The following is a 16,957-nucleotide window of genomic DNA, read 5'->3' on the forward strand; positions in this document are numbered from 1 at the left end:
CGGTGAGAGAGTCGTTATGCGAGGCGATGGCGAAGAGCAATACAGAATAAAAAATGAAATGAGATGCTACAAATTATGGGCCCAGCCTGCTCGAAGAAGACACATTTCGTCGCGTTTTTTGCGGGGGCCGGTCTCTTTAGCGTGGCAATACTAGCATATGGGATTCCACTCCAGATATCTCAGTTCGTGCTCGCTTTCAGTAGACTGACATGGTCAGAAATGTTTAACAGTGAAAGGGTGTGTCCTAATATATGCGCCCAGCCGGAAAGCGAGCATCTTAAGTGAACACTAAGAGCAACAACTAAATCATTTTAGAGTGACAAAGTGTTCTTTTATAGCACCATTTCCAATCATTTGCTCAGGAAATGCTAACAGTAGAGAAAATGAAAGGCATTTTCTTGGTCTCTATCAAACTTCCGGCTCACCCACATCGTCAGAACATCTAGTGACGCCACGGATCTGAAAGGCGTAAAGTTTGACTGGCAGTTTGAGTTTTCCTTTTGTTTTTGTAGTGCAATATTTAATACTGTTTCATTCGTAAGCAGTGAGCTGAGCATTGGACGGCTGTACAAGTTCCACAGGAGGAAAATTAAGACACTTCTACCCATCGCATTTGGTTTCATACCATTATATTAACCGCCCTGCTTCACATACATTCCAATATGTGCGTTAGATCAACACAATCTTCTTTCTTTTTTTACATATAAAGCTCTCGGTATAGCCGAAGCCAATGGAGTGCAATGGAATGCAATAATGCATAATCTTCCACTTAGTGACTACTATATTGCTGTTTTATGCTGTGTGTTTGGTCTAACGTGTATATTTTCTGACAGGAGGTCCCCTTTCTGCCACATGCTCTGGGACCTCCTTCTGTATGCTTGTGCAAGCATGTATATCTACTTATTAAAGAAATAAACTGAAACTGAAATGTTGCAAGGTTTTACAACGTCGGTAGAAGCTGCTGCAAAACTTAAAGAGTGGCGTCATCGCAACACACGTTTTGCCGCCTGGTAGTGGAGCCCGGAACCTCGTGCTTTAGCAGCGCAACGGGACAAACGTAAGTCGTGCGCCCTGCTGAATAGCTCCACGAACGCGCAAAGCGGGGCCCGGCCAGAGTCACGTGGGGCAACTCGTGACGTACAACGTCCTGGCAACAACAGGCCTCGGAACGGGCACGCGCACACACAGACCAAGCTGCTCCAGAAAAGCCTCATTGTGGCCGCGTTCGTACAATCTGGAATCGTGCGTGCGCCCCGTAGATTATGGTACACACGCACGCACGCACGTGCAAGCACACACACACACACACACACACACACACACACACACACACACACACACACACACACACACACACACTCAATCTTCGCTCAACATGAAAAACAGCTGCTGTTTTCCCACCGCTCCAAAAAGGTCAACGCCGACAGCAACCGACATTACAACGCGCGCGAAGGCTTGTCTATATACTTTGACCTGTTGTTAAAAAATAAGATGGAGATGTTTACCGTGGAGAAGAAGCATCGCCGTTCGACCAGATATGCAATTCGCGTTGGTACCGGAGACCAGTATTTATGAGCAGCGCGACCGGTGGTTGATCTGAACTGTGATGCAGGTGGGGGTTTTGGGTCGTACAGCAGCGAACTGGCATTCCTATAATTTTGGACAGTGTACCGCCCACTGTATTTGCCTTTCTTTAACACATACCCGTTGTCTGTTACAGAACGAAACAGCGGTTAATTTGCACTACCTCTGCGCGTTCCTACGTCCTTCAACACCCCAAGGATCATTCTGAAGCACCTGGTATACCCGCCGGGGCGCTGTTTCTCCTGCCCTACATCAGTCGCCTTGCGTCATGCATCTCGCCAACATGTCGCACCCGGGTATGGTTCAGAACACCGTCTGAGGAGTTCGAGCACAATGCTAAACTTAGCAATTGCTGTCAATGCGACACTTGGCAAACACTGTGGCAACTTTCTTTCGTCGCTCGTTCCTTAGCCTCGTCTCAAGCGTCTTCATCAACGTCGTTGACATTTAATTTCCTACATCACGTGTTAGTGCTGGCAGAATGCGTAGGATACACTGAATAGCGAATACGATCATATATAAATCAACATAAAAGCAAACGAAACCTTCCCGGTGAAGCGATGGACCTTACGAGCGATCCGTGATCGGCGTACATACTACCACGTTGGCCGAGGAGACGGCTAGGGGCGTCTACTGCTGTGCCTATCACCCGCGACGCATCTGTACAGCTGAAGCGAATGCCCGGCACGTATGCGGCGAAGCCGCACACAAGGTGATTGCATGCACGCACGAACGCGTGCGCATGCTGTTTGGATCGGACTTGCTGGTACGATCTGTTGGGAACTCGGCGCTGACGCCCGTGGTTGTACCTGGGTCGCAAGCCCCAAGGGTAGCGTTGGCCTGGCGGCCTGGGGTACAACTGCAAGCATCCGAAGGTCCCGGCAAAGCATGAGTCGACTGGTAACAACGAAACAACTTGTTTATTTTAACATCGCAAAGAGTTGGCGGTCAGGTTTGACCGAAGTAGAGAGACGGGAGAGCACTTCACTCAACTGAAGAAATCGGAGCCCTCCTCTGGCGTCCGGGGGCAGCTGTTTTTATACTCTCGCAGTTGAGGGCAAGAAGGAACCCCTCAAAAGACGAGCACGTGAATGTACAATGGGCTAATGGTGACGCACACTGTCGTAGCGATGCCGTAGCACCATGTCGTGGCGCTGCGCACGATCTCGTAGCACCTGGTCGTGGCGCTGCGCAGCACACTGTCGTGGCGCTGCCGGTCGGACACAATGACTGTAACGAGAAGATGGTCCCTGCTCTGGCATCTCCTGTTTCGGGCACAATGACTGGAACGAGATCCCTGCTTTGGCATCGCCTGTTTCGGGCCCAATAACTGGAAGGAGATCCCTGCTTTGGCCTCGCCTGTTTCGGGCACAATGACTGGAACGAAATCCCTAGGCGGTCGCATCGCCGCAGACGCGCCTGGAAACACCTGGCGATGAGTGTTGCGGTGACGACGATCGGGCCAAAATGTCCGCCGCCCCGCCGCCGTCGCGCCGGCAAAACCACGTGTCGCAGGCGAAACGCAACAGACCGCCCCGCCGGGGAAAGGAGATCCCGATGGACAGGGGACTGCATCCGCTGTCCGGAGGGATGTCGCTCGATGATGCTCATAACCGAAGTCGGGCGTCCCTTGACGTTTCTTGAGCGCAGCGCACAGAGAAGGCCTCGTTCTCTCGTTCAGGTTCGCACGGGACACTGCAAAGTGACTTCGGGAGAGTTCACATTTTTGTTCTCGTTCCCGGCAAGCGTTAGAACTACGCTGAAAACTCAACCGCTCAGTCAGCAAGCACGGCACAACCCTCACTAAGCCCTGCCAGGCTCTTTCCCCTTTTTATACCACTGCCTAGTTCCTTACAGTAGTCTAGCATCACTCAGAACGCGTCCACAAATTGAAAAATTGCACTAGAAAGCATATCATCACTTTGAAACACTAAACAAAAGCAATATGTTAAAAAAAATCCTGCCTCAGGAAGAAAAACATCAGTAACAAACAATTTTGAGGCTGATTCCTACGTTAGGGGCTTCGACTTAAGCCATCGGCGTTACCGTTGAGACTCCCCTTTTTGTAACGCACCTCAAAGGAATATTGTTGTAAAGCGAGGCTCCAGCGCAGGAGGCGGCCATTTTTGGGAGAGATGGTCTGCAGCCATTGGAGAGGGCAGTGATCTGTCTCAATGATAAACCTCGAGCCGGCTAGATAGCATGACAATTTCTGAACGGCCCACACGAGACATGCACACTCTTTCTCGGTGGCGCTATACGCCTGCTCACGACTGGTCAGCTTACGACTAGCATACAGGACGGGGTGTTCTACTTCTCCATTTTCCCGTTGGCACAGTACAACGCCCATGCCTCGCTCACTAGCATCGCACTGAACAATGAACCCTTTTGTATAGTCTGGCGATCGTAGCACAGGCTGGCTTGTTAGGGCACTCTTTAGGGCGCTAAAAGCTCTTTCCTTTGTCTCGTCCCAGACGACTGTTTGAGGCTCTGTCTTTCTTAGAGCATCCGTCAGGGGAGCCGCGATATCAGAGTACCTAGGGATGTACCTCTGATAGTAGCCGGCGACACCTAAGAACGACCGAATATCGGTCTTTGTGCGCGGTTGCGGAAAGTCTCGCACAGCGGCCACTTTTATTTCAGAGGGGCGGCGACGACCCTGACCAATCACGTGACCGAGGTAGACAACCTCGGCCTGTGCTAACTGGCACTTAGGAGCCTTGACTGTCAAGCCTGCTTCGCGCAGGCGGGTTAGCACTGCCCGCAAGTGTGTCATATGCTCAGACCAGGATGCGGAGAATATCGCTACGTCGTCTAGATACGGTAAAGCGAATTCTTGCTGTCCCCGCAACACTTTATCCATGAGACTTGAAAAACAGTATGGCGCGTTCTTCAAACCAAAACTCAACACTTTAGGACGGAATGTTCCCATTGGTGAAATGAACGCCGCATACCTACTAGCCTCTTCTGTAAGTGGAACCTGCCAATAACCCCTGACAAGATCTAGGGTGGAAATAAACTGAGCGCTACTAACTTTCTCAAGGCGCTCCTCGATGTTAGGGATCGGATAAATTTGATCCTTAGTGATGGAATTAAGCCTGCGGTAGTCGACGCAAGGACGAGGTTCCTTGCCCGGTACCTCAACTAAAATCAAAGGGGAGGTATAATCACTCTCACCTGCCTCAATAACACCGAGCTGTAGCATTTTCTTTACCTCAGCCTCCATAATATCGCTCTGGCGGGGTGACACCCGATACGCCTTGGATCGTACTGGCTCTGTGGAGGTAAGTTCTATATCATGAGTAAGTACAGAAGTCCTACCAGGCCTCTCAGAGAACAGATTTTGAAACTCTTGTAATAGCTGGTGTAGTTCGGTTTTCTGCTCAGGCGACAGCGGTGCTTTACTGATAAGGTCACTAATGACTTGACCGGTGTCTTCCCTGTTCGTCACTGAGCCTAGTCCTGGAAGCTCGACCGGAAGCTCTTCAGGAACGTTTACCATCATGCACACCACTGCTTCCCTTTGTCTATAAGGTTTGAGCAGATTACAGTGGTAAACTTGCTGTGCTTTCCGCTTTCCTGGCAGACTTACCACGTAGTTAACGTCCGACAGTTTCTGAACAATTCGCGCTGGGCCCTCCCACTGCACGTCTAGTTTGTTGTTTAGCGATGTGCGCAATATCATGACCTCATCGCCAACCTCAAAACGACGGGCCCTGGCTGTCCGATCATAATAAACCTTGGCCCTCTGCTGGGCCTTTGTCATTGCTTCACCTGACAACTCCTGTGCCCTTCTTAAGCGTTCGAGGAGCTTAAGCACGTACTCTACCACGACTGGGTCGTCGCCCCTACCTTCCCATGATTCTCGAAGCATGCGAAGCGGAGATCGAAGCGAGCGACCGTACACCAGTTCAGCTGGCGAAAACCCCGTAGCCGCATGCGGCGCGGTCCGTAAAGCAAACATCACCCCAGGCAGACACAGCTCCCAGTCAGTTCGATGTTCAAAACACAACGCTCTCAACACGCGCTTCATGACGGAGGGGAGCTTCTCAACGGAATTCGACTGTGGGTGGTACACTGAGCTGTGTAACAGCTTTACCCCACACCTTTCGAGAAAAGTTGTCGTCAAAGCGCTAGTAAACACTGTGCCCTGATCTGATTGGATTTCCGCAGGGAAACCAACTCGCGCAAATATGGACAGTAGTGCATTAACTATCTCAACTGAGCTGAGTTCTTTAAGCGGCACTGCTTCAGGGAACTTTGTCGCTGGGCAGATCACAGTCAAAATGTGTCTGTACCCCGTGGCTGTTACCGGCAGAGGTCCCACAGTATCAATAACGAGCCGTCTAAAAGGCTCCGTTATGATAGGTACCAATTTCAACGGCGCCCTCGATTTGTCCCCTGGTTTGCCCACCCGCTGACAAGTGTCACATGTCCTCACGAAATGGTCTGCGTCCCGAAAACACCCTGGCCAATAGTACTCTTGCAAGAGACGGTCCTTAGTTTTCTTAACTCCTAGGTGTCCGGACCACGAACCCCCATGTGACAAGCGCAACAGATCCTGACGATAGCATTGAGGCACGACCAGCTGATCGAACTCCACTCCTCGGCGGTCTAGATACTTCCGGTACAGGACTCCACCTCTTTCCACAAAACGCGCAGTTTTCCTGGCGATACCTTCTTTGACATTGCAGCGCACGTTTTCCAGGCTGCCATCCTTTTTTTGCTCGGCTATCAAAGCCGTCCGGCTGACTTTTAGCAACCTATCAAGTCCGTCTGACGTAGGCGCGATGAGCAAATCAGTAGATAGCTCTTCTAACTTTCCCGCGTCGGGATTTTCCTCTCCAGTATCTGGCGCCTTCAACGCTACAGACTCAATTTTATTCTGTTCGGGCGTGCTCTGAATATCAGCTTGCTGCGCCTCTGACCCTTTTTCGTTGTTTGATAACGTCGGCCCCGCAACTACCGCCTTTGCAGCGAGCTCCCGAACCTTCGATCTGGTTAAGGCCTGAACACTAGCTTCACCAAACAAAAGCCCCTTCTCGCGCAGGAGGTGATCGGACCTGTTTGAAAATAGGTACGGGTACTGGGGTGGCAGCATAGATGACACTGCCGCCTCCGTCTCAAGCGCTCCGAAAGGTCCTTCAATAAGCACTTTTGCTACCGGCAGACACACGCTATGAGCTTCCACGGCTTGCTTGATCCACGCGCACTCGCCCGTGAACATATGGGGTTCTACGTAAGATGGGTGAACTACATCCATCGTAGCTGCGGAATCGCGAAGCACTCGGCACTCTTTCCCGTTCACGAGGAGGTCTCGCATGTAAGGCTCGAGAAGCTTCATGTTCTCGTCCGTGCTGCCTATTGAAAAAAACACAACTTTTGGTGTTGTTTCCGGACACTGCGCCGAAAAGTGACCCGGCTTCTGGCACGTATAACAAACGCCCGCTCGCCTCATCTCGAACCGCTTTCTGCGTTCGGCTTCGGCTGCCGTCTCTTTACGTTTGGTCGGATTGCTTTCACTCGCATCCTCACTACGCGTGTCCCCCTTAAATCTCATGGGCGTGAACCTTGGCCTCTCAGACTTGGAGCCAAATTCACCCTTTTGACCGTCCTTAGCTCCGCGAGCTCGACGCGTCACAAACTCCTCGGCTAGCTCAGCGGCTCTAGCCACCGTACTCACGTCTGGCCTATCCAAGACCCAGTATCGCACGTTCTCAGGTAACCGACTATAAAACTGTTCTAGCCCGAAGCACTGCAGAACTTTATCGTGGTCACCAAACGCTTTCTCTTCTTTGAGCCACTCCTGCATGTTCGACATAAGCCTATACGCAAACTCTGTATATGACTCACTTCTGCCTTTCTCATTTTCCCGAAACTTCCGACGGAACGCTTCCGCAGACAGCCGGTACTTTTTTAGCAGACTCGATTTTACTTTGTCGAAATCCTCTGCTTCCTCTCTATCCAAGCGAGCGACTACGTCGGCCGCCTCGCCGGGTAACAAAGTGAGCAAGCGCTGTGGCCACGTTTCCCGAGAGAACCCCTGCTTCTCGCACGTTCGCTCAAAGTTAACCAGGAACAAACCAATGTCCTCTCCAAGCTTAAACGGCCGCATTAGGTCAGTCATTTTGAACAATACGCGTTCTCCTGCACCGTGTGCCTGACTTCCATTACGAGCGCGTTCCATCTCTATCTCGAGACGCTTCATTTCCAAAGCGTGTTCGCGCTCTTCTTTTTCTTTCTGCTCTTTAAGTTCGCGCTCCTGTTTCTCTTTTTGCTCTTTAAGTTCGCGCTCATATTTCTCTTTTTGCTCTTTAAGTTCGCGCTCATGTTTCTCTTTTTGCTCTTTAAGTTCGCGCTCCTGTCTTTTTGACCTCTCCTCAATAGTCTCAAGGCATTCCGACAGCTCGTCATCCTCAGCCTCTAACTCAAGAATAGCCTTTAGCAGTTCAGGTTTTCTGAGTTTGTCCGAGACATCCAGACCCAACTCTCTTGCAAGCTCCAACAATTTCGGTTTGCGCAACGACTTCAAATCCATGGCTGCTCTGAATGCTGCTTTCTCTACTGCTTACTATTGTCTTGCCGCAAACTAACCCGGCAGCAACGACAACCACAATTACCAGCTCTGTTTCTGACACTAACAAAAAGCCTGGCAAAGCTCAGAAGAAGAAAGTCCCGCACTCACCAAACCTCGCAGGCAGGAATTCCGCGCAGTCGTTCCGCTGCAGGCAACCAGTCGTCACACAGGGCTCGTTGCACTGCTCCCGGATCGTCGTTGAGCTGCTCAGCATATAGTCAACTGCATCTCTTTGCTGCTGGCCTCCGTTGTCGCGATCTCGCCGCTGGCAGACCGTTGTTTGAAGTCGTAGGCGATCTCACCGCTGGCAACCAGATGTTTGGATCGGACTTGCTGGTACGATCTGTTGGGAACTCGGCGCTGACGCCCGTGGTTGTACCTGGGTCGCAAGCCCCAAGGGTAGCGTTGGCCTGGCGGCCTGGGGTACAACTGCAAGCATCCGAAGGTCCCGGCAAAGCATGAGTCGACTGGTAACAACGAAACAACTTGTTTATTTTAACATCGCAAAGAGTTGGCGGTCAGGTTTGACCGAAGTAGAGAGACGGGAGAGCACTTCACTCAACTGAAGAAATCGGAGCCCTCCTCTGGCGTCCGGGGGCAGCTGTTTTTATACTCTCGCAGTTGAGGGCAAGAAGGAACCCCTCAAAAGACGAGCACGTGAATGTACAATGGGCTAATGGTGACGCACACTGTCGTAGCGATGCCGTAGCACCATGTCGTGGCGCTGCGCACGATCTCGTAGCACCTGGTCGTGGCGCTGCGCAGCACACTGTCGTGGCGCTGCCGGTCGGACACAATGACTGTAACGAGAAGATGGTCCCTGCTCTGGCATCTCCTGTTTCGGGCACAATGACTGGAACGAGATCCCTGCTTTGGCATCGCCTGTTTCGGGCCCAATAACTGGAAGGAGATCCCTGCTTTGGCCTCGCCTGTTTCGGGCACAATGACTGGAACGAAATCCCTAGGCGGTCGCATCGCCGCAGACGCGCCTGGAAACACCTGGCGATGAGTGTTGCGGTGACGACGATCGGGCCAAAATGTCCGCCGCCCCGCCGCCGTCGCGCCGGCAAAACCACGTGTCGCAGGCGAAACGCAACAATGCTGAGAGATCCGTCAAACGCGGCCGATCCGGTTCGCTGGAAGCAGAGCCCATACAGCTTGCAGAGAGTCGAAAAAGTAATTGCTCGCCCCCGACTGAGCACGAATCGTATTCGACGAGCGGGCGAGCAAATCGGCAAAGAACAAAAAAAAAAAAAAACAACAAAGGAACTGCGGCACAGCACCGCGAGAACAATTTCTCTGAAGTCTTAATTCGTTAGCGAGTGCTGTGGTTACACGCTCGCAGGAGGTCGCATATCGCCGTACTGGATATTTTTCGTGGTCGGGGACAAGGCGCAAATTTGATTGCGAAGGAAACAACTACAGCATTGATTTTTCTTGTCCCCCCCCTTTTTTTTTTGGTTTTCAAAGCAAGTTATATTTAGTGTTTGCAGTGGTCTGCGCAGTCTCTGTCTGCATATGTACGGTACAGCGCATGCCTCGCGAGCTTCTATTTGTCCTTAGTCTTCACATAGAGAGCTGCGCAGACAACTATTAACAGTTAATTGCCAACGCATACAGGCTTCAGTCTAATACTTTGCCGGAAAAATAAATAAAGCAGGAAAAGAAACACTCAAGGGTGTGCATTGCAAGTCCAGGAGGGAGGGGCAAGGCCCGACGAGAGCCGTAGTGGAGGGGTGAACATAGCAAAAAAAGTATCGCTTTAAGAAGGCAGGAATAAAGAAACGAAGGAGGGAAAGAAAAGAAGAACCCGTTGCATAACCCATCGGTGACTGTCAAGAGGGAGAGATAGACTTTTATTGAAGAGAGAGAGATCGGCCTGGAGACAGTGTGCTCTCTAGCCTGCTACTTTGCACGGAGGAACAAACGCTGAACGAAAGACGTGATTGGCGAAAGTAATCGAATGCTTTATGGGGACAGCCATCATCGAATCGACACACCAGCAATACTTCCGAAGTATTACTGCTGACGTCGACAATAGTGCTTGGGGTGGTGTGAGTGTGTGGACAGCCCGACAGCGTGACGACGACGGCACGAAGACCGAGATGACGGCGCGACGACAACGGAAGACGAAGACGGCTACGAAGCTGCGCTCGTCCTTCCGGGTGGATAGATATACTCCTTCGACCACTTGCTTTAGAAACATTGCGCAAAGCAGCTGGCCCTACAGAGTGGGACTTACTGTTGCATTCTGGTGTGTAGCGTGTGGACATCGAGCACACGCGTTTTGATATTAATTTAGAGGTTTCGTGCATAGGCTGAGTCGGAACCTGTGCCACCGCAAACTGTCGGCGCCCATGTACATAGTATATAAGCAAACGAACTGCACACATTCTGTGCTGCTTCGCGAACTTTGCGGGGTTCCCGCAGAAATTGCACGAGGTTTTTTTTTTTTTGCGAAATTCCAATAGATGGCCATATTTTCAGTGCGACTTGTGAGAGTTGTGTGCAATGCGCACGTTTATTCTCGCTGCGCTCCCGTGTGGGCAACAGCAGCGATGGCAGGAAAGGAGCGAGCCAATGTACATCACGACACCGTGACGCATCCACCTCCTGGGATCTACTCTGGACATCGTAAAACGTCGCCCCATATCGCCGAATTCACCACCTTGCCAGCTCCTATTGGACCAGACGTGTGCTACGGCCTCTCTGATTGGTTCAATATGCCACCATTGCAGCAATTAGACAATATGGCGGAACCTGATCATGTCCAGAACCAACGTTGGTCCAAAACGGCATCGCTGAAAACCGAAACTTGTTCGCATAAACAAGTATTATAATAAAATATAGAGGGTAATCTGACGCTTACCAGTATTTTTGCTAAGGTTTAGAGAGTTAAACTTCAATGTAACGCGAAATAACGTGACAAGGCAAAAGATGTCATGTCAGCTCTCTTTTAACTCCTCTGAAGCAGCGCACAAGTTTCACTAAAAAACACTGTGAAAATGGGTTTTGTGGGAGCTGTGATGTAGCGGAACAATGTACTTTGTACCGCGAAAATTACAACGAAGAACAAAGAAACATTTTCAGTTTCACTACCGTCATAGCTAGCCGCGGAAGCCCATTGCTTACAGCTCACACCTACCACACGAACCGTAAGCACCTACAGTGCAAAGACAGCGTCCACTGAATCGCAATGAATCGGCTAGCCTTTGTAAAGTGAAGCTTGGCTTCTTGTGGTTTAGCCGGTCCTCGCTTCAACTTTTAACGCCACAGAAAATCGTTGTACCTGGAAACGCGACTTAAATTTAGCACAGCATCGCGATAGTACGACCACGGCTACATTCTCTACAGCTGCTAACCACTAAAACGTTAATAGCCTGAAGTTTCAACTTTGCTTCTTTATTTTTCGCTTTATTTTTTAATTTTGGTAACAGCTTTGTAAGACCAATACGCAAACGCGTATTAGTGCTTGGTTTTTTGCTGACCATGGTTCTAGTCCAGCATTGCCAAGCATCTATCTCATTTACACTCTTCAGAAAGCGACGTCAAACACTAGTTTCCAAGATTTACTTGAAGACGCATAGCTCGTGTTCTGACTGGCTTCTTTTCGAGCTTTCGACTGGCTTCTTTTCAAGCTTTCGTTGACAGCAGTCAAGCGTTCTAGTACTACGACGACGTGAAATAGCTTTTAAAGCGAAAGCTTTACTGGCTGCGAACTTGCGAACTTGCGATGGCTGCGAACTTGCGAGGCACATGACGTCACACCGCGTTCCTCGTCGTTGCGCTCGCCTCCGCTCGCTTCGACAGCTGCGTCGCATGCCTGATAACATGTCGGAGGATTGAAAAGGAGTGCTCGCGTGCGCCGCAACCACAGTTGAGGCGGCAATATGGTCGGCGACAATTCTGATAAGCAGAGGAGGCCTGAAATCGACATCGGAACGAGATGAAGAGGAAACGAATCGCCCAGGAAACAGACGAACAGCGCGCCGAACGACTGGCTAAACGCCGCAACATAGCTAGACAACCAGACTAACCTGGACTTGCAATCAAGATTAATCAAGGCTAACCATGCTACGCCTTAGCTTTCGCTACGTATACCCTGGCATAGCCGAGCTAAGCCACTGCCAATTTTTCATTAATAGCCTACTGACAGGATCATCGTATCGCTCTAGCTGATACGACTTGCGTGCGTATCTAAAAAGGATGAGGACGAAGCTTTGACAATGCGACAAGAATTCCTAGTAGCACGCGCGGCTTGAGGTTGTGCTTGACCATGCCACCATAACTTGGAATAACTGCATCTCGCAAAAATCGAACAGAACGCAGCTTTTCCGGCACGACCAGTCGTGAACGTTTTAATTCGCAACTTGCCCGCTCAACGAGCTGGTGCGAACGCATAACTCGACAAATGACGTCTGCTGGCGGATGCTTTAACTCGTGACGTGCATGTCAAGGGCACGAAGCGAAGAGTAAAAAGAGGAAAAAAAGAAAAAGAAAGAAAGTTGCGTGACACTGCAAACACTGAGCCACAACTTCGCTCGATCTACGTGCCAAACACAACAGCCGCTCCCAAACACGTTGGCATGCGCTTACCCGCTTGGCGTGGTGCAGTACCGCCCGCCGTGGTCGATATTTCCGGGAAACCCGCGTTGAAAGGCCGCCCGGCTCCACCGCCTTCCGCTGCCGACACGGACCGCCACCCCACAAAAAAACAACGAACGAAAATCCTCGCCACAGCCACTGTCAAACGCTCAGTACGCAGCTAGCTTTTTTTCATTTACCGAAGGTTGTCCGTCGGCAGCCTCGCCACAACAAGACCACGTGCTTTTCTTTCACCAATGATGATAACGGGGTCAGTGATCACACTCCGATGCCGCGGGGCCGTGTCCGTCACGCCGGTCGAAAGAGTCACGTGTAGCCAAACTTCAGATGCCTTGTTCTATGGACTCGCATGTGCCCAGGAAACGCAAATTCAGAAACTCCGAGCTCTCGGCCGAAGGTAGTCGCTCACTTTTTGGCGGTTTCTCGACGCAATAGGGCGCTGTTTTCGAACTCCTCCACTGCAGCGCATTCCCAATGGTTCGACCGCTTCCCGCGTGGCGAAGTTGTGAGATACAGTGCCGAGACGCTTTGTCTACGCTGCGTCCCGACCGGAAAGCCGTCGCCCTTTTCTTGCCGAGTCTTCGCAAGGGATCGCTTGCCAACCACACGACGCTCGCGTTTTCCTTTTTTGATTCGCTAACTGCGTCTTCGCGTATTGCTCCCCCGAGTTTTTCTGCTTGCTCTCCATGAATCGCGGTGCGGCGGCGGTGGGTGGAGGCAGCCCTGCGGAAAGGAGGATGAGCCGGAAAAAGAGATAAAAAAAGAAAAGGAAGAGACAAGAAATGCAGCGGCCAGGGAAGAACGGCGGCACAAAACGGGCCAGCTCGCCACCAGTCACCGCCACCCCCCGTCGCCGTTTGGCGGCACCACGGCGCCATTGTGGCGAGCAGGCGAACCGCGCAGATGCAATAAATACAGCGCGCGCCTTCTCGTTTGCTTGCGCACGTAAAATTGGCTATGGCGACGGTTGGGGATGCAGCCAGATGGCGGAAATGCTAGCAGACAATGACAGGTGTGTGTCGTTTGTGTGGCAACAATAGGAAGGCCGAATTGCATGCAGTGTGGGAGAGAGACAATGAGAAAGAAAAGGCAGCTCCAACGCAAATCTCGGAATCTTTAAAATGAAGCGGCAATTTAAATGTTTTGCAAACTATAGCAGCACACAACTGAAGTTTCACAAAAACAGCAGTTGCCAACGAAGGCACACGGACCGCACCAGGTTGTTACTCCGCCTGCCAATCACAGAAACAGACAAAATCGTCGTCATGCGATGATTTTAAAACGGCGTCGTACTTGATACCTCCGGAGCACCTGCTGTTCTTGAGTCTTTTCATCGGCGGAAGCGATGAGGTGTGCAACAGACATGGGCAAAGTGCATGGAGTCTGAGCATTTCACTCTTCAAAAGTCCGCGGTACAGTTAATTTCACTGCTGACCCCGTTTTACTAATGAAACTGCACTGCCAACTGAAGTGAAACTTGGCAATAAATACTTGCAGCGAAGCAAGCGTTTTATTTCAGTTCAATAAAGAATTAGGCTTTCACCGTTGCGCTATACTAGACGGGTGAAAACGTACAAAATTACGCGCTTATAATTTTATTTTCGTGGTCCCCACCTTATTTAGGTAACAGGGGAAGTTTAAAGCACGAACTCGCGGAGAAAAAGAGTGGCTGATGGTTATGAGGGCGTGGGCGCGGCTTGACTGCAGACTTGAGTTATATCCTACTATAAAGACGATGCATAGAATTTTGTTTACTTTCATCGTATGCAACGTGTAATGTCATGCAATGTTTATAATTGGGCTCTACAGAGGTCACAACTTGACTTCCGTGCAATTTTTATGCTTATGCGCTTCGCCGCTCGCAAGCTACGCCGAAATGCGAACTACAGAATAAAAAAAAAAAACTCAACAAAATGCGAAACACGGATTGCACATCTAACAGCGATATGCTCAAGGACGAAGGCAATTTATGGTGTTTGCCGAGGGAAGAATGGTGATAAAAGGTGTATGCTCAGAAAAGTACTGCACCTATCTGAGAAAAGTACGACGTGCGTCAAGGAACATTTATGGATTCTGTACTTCTTGTGTCACAGTGGCAGTTACCCATACAGGAGTATTAGCCAAAAACGCGGGCACGCCGATTGGCATATTGGCAAATAATTCGTTAGCATAATCCATTATTCCTCCACTAGCCCACCGATGTAACAAGCTAAATCAAAAGTTGTTTATGGCAATATTGATGACGATGCAAGAGAGAAACTGTGATGACAGTGTCATTATCATGTCGCTGCCATCTGAAGTCAATGTTCAGGACTTAGGCGTACTGCAACACTCCGGTGACAGCGGAACACTTTGGTCGTTTGTGAGCTGACATCACGGTCTGCTGGTTGCTATAGAAGGCGCGGGACACGGCTTTTGCCCCTACAGACGATGCAAATGAGAAGGGAAATCGCAGCCACAGCGTAGTGTTTATGATTTGACAACAATGTAAGGAAAAAATATGCGTGATTTATGCGCTCCACACTTTTCCGCTGCCATCCTCAGGTGCATATTTCTTTTTCTTTTGTTGCATATGTGTATCAAATATGTGAATACTTAACTCTAACACCTGTACTGTGCGCGTACTCTACAAATGTCGCCTTCAGGCGAGCAGGGCAGACACCGACAAGACTGGCGTATCTGGGTGCCAACCGAGAAAGGCGATCGCTGAAGAGCGAACTTGACGCGCCAGTTGATATCAACACCATGGTAACAATCGCTCATATCTTGACTCTTGCAGTTCTATGTCACGTCTTTCAACTTTACCCACCGATTCGCCGTTCTCGAGGGGCAAAGCTCACTGAGATTAGTAGGCTGTGTACTGTCACTTACGCAGAGAGCCAGTGAAACTAGCATGGAGTCAGGTTACATCGATAATTGATTCGAATAGTTGATTCGTTTTTATTTTTTGCCGACAATTAATGACAACAAAGAAGACATTAACAGGAGCGCCGGGCCGCGGCCAGCAACAAGGAGGTCTCTGGTTCGCGTAAAAATAAGCCATATAATTTACTAGTCATGCTACATGCAGCGATGCTCAGCACTGCATTAATTGTTGCTTAAGCGAGAAAAGTCACATCTTACACGAAATTCTGCAGACTATGTTTCTATGCACAGACGTCTGCGAAGCGATGTAATACAGGAAACTTTTTTTTTTCCGAGTATACTGAAGTATTGTATTTATGTTAGTTTTAGGCTGGAGAGGTGTTTTCGTTAGAAGAATATTTGTTTCGAAAGATCCTGTCTGAATATATAGGGACGGAGAGATCGTCGTTCTCGGCCAACATGGACTACAGCGATCTTGATTAGATTTGTGACTTTTAAATGACGAAGCTGAAATATAGTAACTGTAGTAAATGGATATTAAATTTATGCTATATATCTTTAGAAAAATAATTGACAAATGCAAAATAAAAAAGATAAGGTTTACGTCTATGTAACACAGAACACGAAAAACATATCTACATCTTGTAAACTGCACCTAATAATTCACCCAAATCAGACATACTTGGTTAATAAATGACTAATACATTACTCTGAAATATACACTCATTGGAGAGCAGGACCGTTGCGAAACCCTTGCAAAGGTTTCAACAATTTCAGGTAAACTACAAATCCGTAGGTCTGTTTGAGATGGTGTAACAGATGCAGCTTACACTGCTGCGAAATCTCTTTATGGCGCAGAGTTACAGATTTGTAAACTTAGTGCTTCGATGTTCTCATTTTACTTAACGTTCTACGGCTATTTTTCAAAAAATAAATAAATAAATCTAAATTAACACTCTGCGACGCCGGGTTATTAGAAGAACTTTCTCAATACAACAGACTTTATTCAATAGATCCAGCAGTTGTCTCAGGAGGGCATTTCTGCGTTTTACATGTATTTCAATCGCGAAATCGGTGTTCGCCCACACTTAAAGCTTCCTCTTAAGAGCTGGCAATAGGTACATCCATTAGGGTATAATAACTTGTATTATCCATATAATAAACTTGTGTGAGCCAATTGAGTTGTGTTATTGCTCACTTACAAGTCATGAAAAACGAGAGAAAGAGGGTAACGATACCCCCAACAGATCCGATCTGTCATTGGTATTTCATTTTAAATAAACATGTAAAAACCGTCATACCTTAAGTAACGAAGAACACGATAAC

At 49.3% G+C, this 16,957-nt stretch overlaps 1 protein-coding gene across 1 annotated transcript in view; it reads right to left on the bottom strand.

Annotated features, from left to right (window-relative positions):
* Positions 1-13,588, bottom strand: part of LOC142564273 (4-galactosyl-N-acetylglucosaminide 3-alpha-L-fucosyltransferase FUT6-like) — a 61,639-nt gene extending 48,051 nt beyond the window's left edge. Inside the window, exon 1 of the mRNA XM_075675213.1 lies at positions 12,758-13,588. The gene's annotated coding sequence lies outside the window, so the exon portion shown is untranslated. The remainder of the gene's footprint in view (positions 1-12,757) is intronic.
* Between the last annotated feature and the right edge of the window lie 3,369 nt (positions 13,589-16,957).

Source organism: Dermacentor variabilis, chromosome 11 (assembly GCF_050947875.1).
Source record: "Dermacentor variabilis isolate Ectoservices chromosome 11, ASM5094787v1, whole genome shotgun sequence".
In the NCBI taxonomy this organism is placed as follows: Eukaryota; Metazoa; Arthropoda; class Arachnida; order Ixodida; family Ixodidae; genus Dermacentor; species Dermacentor variabilis.